Source organism: Mustelus asterias, chromosome 9 (genome assembly GCF_964213995.1).
Source record: "Mustelus asterias chromosome 9, sMusAst1.hap1.1, whole genome shotgun sequence".
Taxonomy (NCBI): domain Eukaryota; kingdom Metazoa; phylum Chordata; class Chondrichthyes; order Carcharhiniformes; family Triakidae; genus Mustelus; species Mustelus asterias.
The window spans coordinates 131,667,177-131,673,325 of NC_135809.1; positions in this window are offsets into that span (position 1 = coordinate 131,667,177).

A 6,149-nucleotide genomic window follows, 5' to 3' on the forward strand; every position below is an offset into this window, starting at 1 on the left:
GAGATGGAGTTAGAGTCATTGAGGTTTAGAGCATGGAAACAGGCCCTTCAGCCCAACTTGTCCATGCCGCCCTTTTTTTTAATCCCCCAAACTAGTCTTAATTGCCCATGTTTGTCTCATATTTTCATTTGCAACTTCAGTGCCCATTGATTGCTGAGAATGTTTCTAAAACTCCTGAAGCAAATGGCATCTGAAATGTTTTTGATTCTGTTCAAACATTGGAGGTAAAACCCACCCTCCCCCCAGGCCCCGCCTCCCAGAATTAAACCTTTTGTATCTAATTACCTGTCTGGAAATTGGCTGCAATGAGGTGTAATTCCATTCGGGAAGTTTCTGGAGCTGCACCTCATCAACTTCAGAAGTCCACCAATAGTGGACTTCATCGAGCCAGCATTTCTTGTCCATCCTTTATTGCCCTTCTGATGCACTATCAATCAAGCAAAGACTAGTTTGTATGCAAGAACAAATAGGCCTTTATTAGCAAAAGCCTTGGAGCACACCCAGGCCGATGAACTGGTCCAGAGACTGAGGCAGGGGGTTGGGAGCAGTCACCTTTATACCTGGACCAGGGGGGGAAGGAGTCCCAGGCAGGGCTGGCAGGGGCATGCCCAGGCATGTCACACACACACACAGGCAATAAGCTAACAGTGGTTTACCCCATTCACCCCCTGCTTTTAAAAAAGAGTCCGGCGGGGGTGAGGTGGGTGGAACGACATTTACGGAATTACAATTTTACAAATTTAGTCTCTTTGGGGGCTTGATCTGCCGCTGCGACCGCCGTAGTGCCGGTTGTGGTGTCGGTTCCGGTGGCCGCTGTGTTGGTTCAGGCGCCAGGCCGTAGTCGCTCGAGTCATCTGTAGTCCCTTCCGATTGTCGGGTGCATGGTGGCAGCTCCTGGGGCTCAGGCATGCTGTATACGGGGGTTGGGGGTGTGGGGTTGTGGGTTGTAGTGGTCCCTGGGGCACCTGCGGGTGCCAGGTCTCGACTAGAGACCGTGTCCTCCTGCCCATCGGGGTATGCCACATAGGCGTATTGGGGGTTGGCGTGGAGGAGTTGGACCCTTTCGACCAGGGTGTCCGACTTATGAGTCCTCACGTGCTTCCGGAGCAGGACAGGGCCTGGGGACGTCAGCCACGACGGTAGTGAGGTCCCTGAGGAGGACTTTCTGGGGAAAACAAACATTCTTTCATGAGGGGTAGCATTGGTAGCTGTGCAAAGGAGTGATCTAATCGAGTATAGTGCATCAGGGAGGACCTCTTGCCAGCGGGTGACTGGAAGACCTTTAGATCATGGACAAGTTGGGCTGAAGGGCCTGTTTCCATGCTCTAAACCTCAATGACTCTAACTCCATCTCTTACTCTTTTTTATATGTCCGTGGGATGTGGTGTCATTGGCTGGGCCAGCTTTTGTTTTGTACCTTTCACTACTTTAATTTTAATCAAAAAAGGTCCTTTAGATCTCAGAACCTTTAGATCTCTGGGGCAGCACGGTAGCACAGTGGTTAGCACTGCTGTTTCACAGCTCCAGAGACCTGGGTTCGATTCCCAGCTTGGGTCACTGTCTGTGTGGAGTTTGCACATTCTCTTCGTGTCTGCGTGGGTTTCCTCCGGGTGCTCCGGTTTCCTCCCACAGTCCAAAGATGTGCGGGTTAGGTTGATTGGCCATGCTAAAATTGCCCCTTAGCGTCCTGAGATGCATAGGTTAGAGGGATTAGCGGGTAAGTATGTAGGGATATGGGGGTAGGGCCTGGGTGGGATTGTGGTCGGTGCAGACCCGATGGGCCAAATGGCCTCTTTCTGCACTGTAGGGTTTCTATGATTCTATGAACTAGTAAAACAGCCTTCCAGCCCGTCGCGTTCTCCCTCTCTACCTGTCCGTTCCCCCTGGGGTTGTAGCTGGTGGTCCTACTCGAGGCTATGCCTTTGGAGAGCAGGCACTGTCGCAGCTCATCACTCATAAAGGAGGATCCCCGGTCGCTATGGATATAGCTAGGGAAACCAAACAGGGTGAAGAGGCTGTGCAGGACCCTGACGACCGTGGCCGAGGTCATATCCAGGCAGGGAATAGCGAAGGGGAAACGTGAATATTTGTCAATGACGTTGAGGAAGTATATGTTGCGGTCAAAAGAGGGGAGGAGGCCTTTGAAGTTGACACTTAGGCGTTCGAAAGGGCGGGTGGCCTTTATGAGGTGTGCTCTGTCTGGCCGATAGAAGTGCGGCTTGCACTCTGCGCAGACCTGGCAGTGTCTGGTTATAGACCTGACTTCCTCAATGGAGTAGGGCAGGTTCCGGCCTTTAATGAAGTGAAAAAACCTGGTGACCCCCGGGTGGTAGAGGTCGTTGTGGAGAGTCTGCAATTGGTCTATTTGTGCGCTGGCACATATTCCCCGGGACAGGGCGTCTGGGGGCTCATTGAGCTTCCCGGGCCGGTATAAGATGTCGTAATTGTAGGTGGAAAGCTCGATTCTCCACCTCAATATTTTATCATTTTTGATCTTGCCCCGCTGCGTGTTATTAAACATGAATGCAACTGACTGTTGGTCCGTGAGTAGGGTGAATCGTTTACCAGCTAAGTAGTGGCACCAGTGCCGTACAGCTTCCACTATGGCTTGGCCTCCTTCTCGACAGAGGAGTGTCGAATTTCAGGGCCTTGGAGGGTTCGTGAGAAGAAGGCCACGGGTCTGCCCGCCTGGTTAAGAGTGGCGGCTAGGGCGAAGTCAGACGCATCGCTCTCCACCTGGAATGGGATGGATTCGTCTACAGCGTGCATCGTGGCCTTTGCGATGTCTGCTTTGATGCGGTCGAAGGCCAGGCGGGCCTCTGCCGTCAGGGGAAAAGAGGTGGATTTGATGAGCGGACGGGCTTCATCTGCATAATTGGGGACCCACTGGGCGTAATACGAGAAGAAGCCCAGGCATCTACTCAGTGCTTTGAGGCTGGTGGGGAGGGGGAGTTCCAGGAGGGGACGCATGCAGTCAGGATCGGGACCAATGACCCCGTTTTCCACAACACAACCAAGGATGGTGAGGCGGTGTGTGCGGAATACGCACTTCTCCGTATTATAGGTCAGATTTAGGAGTGTGGCGGTGTGGAGGAATTTGTGGAGGTTGGCGTCGTGGTCCTGCTGATCATGGCTGCAGATGGTGACGTTATCCAGGTACGGGAAGGTGGCCCGTAGCCCGTTCTGGTCTACCATTCGGTCCATCTCACGCTGGAAAACCGAGACCCCATTGGTGACACCGAAGGGGACCCTAAGGAAGTGATAGAGGTGGCCATCTGCCTCGAAGGCAGTACATTGGTGGTCTTCCGGGCGGATAGGGAGCTGGTGGTATGCAGATTTTAAGTCGATGATGGAGAACACCCAATATTGCGCAATCTGATTAACCATGTCAGATATGCGGGGGACGGGGTACGCGTCCAGCTGCGTGTAGCGGTTAATGGTCTGACTGTAGTCAATGACCATGCGATGTTTCTCCCCAGTCTTAACAACTACTACTTGGGCTCTCCAGGGGCTGGTACTGGCCTCGATGATCCCCTCCCCTAGGAGCCGTTGTACTTCGGACCTGATAAAAGCCCTGTCTCCAGCACTGTACCGTCTGCTCTTGGTGGCGATGGGCTTGCAGTCGGGGGTGAGATTTTCAAACAGTGAGGGAGGGGCGACTTTAAGGGTCGAGAGGCTGCAGGTGGTGCGCGGTGGGCGATCTAAGAACTGCTGATTGCAAACAGAGAGCGGGAGAAAAGGCCCATTATACTCCATGGTGACGCTCTTAAGGTGACTCAGGAAATCTAGCCCCAGGAGTACGGCAGCGCAGAGTTGTGGCAGCACGAGGAGCCTGAAGTTTTTGTACACTGTGCCCCGTACAGTCAGGGTCGCCACGCAGTACCCGAGGACATCCACCGAGTGGGACTTTGAAGCCATGGAGATCGTTTGCTTCACTGGCAGTACTGAATGGGCGTAGCGACTCACTGTGTTAGGGTGAATAAAGCTCTCTGTACTCCCACAGTCAAATAAACAGTTTGTAGTGCGACCCTTTACCTCGATGTCCATCATGGACCTGGCGAGTTGGTGAGGCCTGGATTGGTCCAGCGTAATCGAAGCCACCGTTGGATTTTGCGACGCAGCTGACGACGTCCAAGATGGCGGCCCGCACGGTTCACATGCGGCTGATGGCGTCCAAGATGGCAGCCTGCACAGCTCACATGCAGCTGAAAGCGTCCAAGATGGCGGCCCGCGCGGCCCACATGCGGCTGATGGTGTCCATGATGGCGGCCTGCATGGCTCACACGCGGCAGATGGCGGCTCGCACGCGGCTACCGGCGCCCAAGATGGCGGCCCCCGCGGGTTGCACACGGTGCTACTGGGCTTGGAGGTCGATTTCGCCCTGCATACTTTCACGTAATGGCCCTTCTTTCCACACCCGGAGCAGATCGCATCCTTCGCCGGGCAGCGTTGTCGGGGGTGCTTCCCCAGGCCGCAGAAGTAGCACTTCGGGCCTCTGGAGACTGCCGCAGCGGTCGGCTCATTGGTGGGACGTGGCGTGGCGTAGGCCTGCGGCCCTCCCGAGTACAGAGGTGGCGGCAACTGCGGCGTCCACGATGCGCCCCCGTGGTCGGGGGTGTCGGCCTCAAGATTACGGAAGGCCACCTCTAACGAGTCGGCAAGCGCCACAGTCTTTTGTAGGTCCAGCCCACCCTGTTCCAGCAGTCGTTGTCAGATATAGTTTGACCTGATACCCGTGACATAGGCATCTCTGATTAAGTCCTCAGTGTTTTGGGTGGCTGTTATGGCCTTGCAGTTGCAGGCCCTGCCAAGTGCTCGCAACGCACGCAGGAATTGATCGCCCGATTCTCCTGGCTGTTGTCTGTGAGTAGCCAGAAGATGTCTGGCGTGGATCTCATTAGTCTGTTTGTTGTACTGGCCTTTTAAAAGTTCGATCGCACCCTTGTAAGTTTCAGCGTCTCTAATCATCGAGAATACTTGATCGTTTACCCGGGCATGGAGCACGTGGAGCTTGTCGGTTTCGGTCCGGACGATGGAGGCGGAGGCGGTGAGGAAAGTTTCGAAACAGCGCAGCCAGTGATCGAAGCTGTTAGAGGCTCCTACAGCTTGAGGATCCAATTCGAGTCTATCGGGTTTTAGTATCTTCTCCATCCCAAAACTTTTGCTAATAAAATTGATGCACTATCAATCAAGCAAAGACTAGTTTGTATGCAAGAACAAATAGGCTTTTATTCGCAAAAGACTTGGAGCACACCCATGTCGATGAACTGGTCCAGAGACTGAGGCAGGGGGTGGGGAGCAGTCACCTTTATAGCTGGACCAGGGTGGGGAGGAGTCCCAGGCAGGGCCGGCAGGGGCATGCCCAGGCATGTCACACACACACGGGCAATAGGCTAACACCTTCAACTGAGTGGCTTTCTGGGCCATTTTAGGGGGCACTGAGGAGTCAACCACATTGCTCTGGGTCTGGAGTCACATGTTGGCCAGACCAGGTAAGGAAACGAATAGTAGAAAGGTGGTGCATTTATATAGCACCAGTCAGGAGTTCACACCATGTCAAAGTGCTTTACCGCCCAATGCATTTTTTCCCACCTTTAGCCATTGCTGTAAAATGGGAGTAACAACGTGCTCCGACCTGTCAAAGTCTCTGCCAACTATTTGCATCGTCTGTCCCAATGCGAAATTAACCAACAGTTATTGTTAATCGAAAAACACGGCCACAAGAAAGCCTTTGTTGACATGTTGACACCATTGTGCAAATTTTCCAAATGTTTTTTCAAGTTCCCAGTAACCGCCATCAGTCTCTGAAGACGCTTGTCCTTGTTGCAATTATCTCCAGCTGTAACCTCACATACTCAGTGATTGGGAAGAAAGCAAATTAATAATTAAAATACTGACATACTCTCACAGTGAAGGCTAAGGGCACGATATCGATGTATTATCACTGAGCGGCACTGTCCAGATAAACAGACCAGTGAGGATACAGTGTAAATCTATAGACTACAGTCGCTGGCATGTTAAAATCATAGAATCCCTACAGTGCAGAAGGAGGCCATTTGGCCCATCGAATCTGCACCGACCACAATCCCACCCAGGCCCTATCCCTGTAACCCCACATATTTACCCTGCTAATCGCCTGACACTGGCCA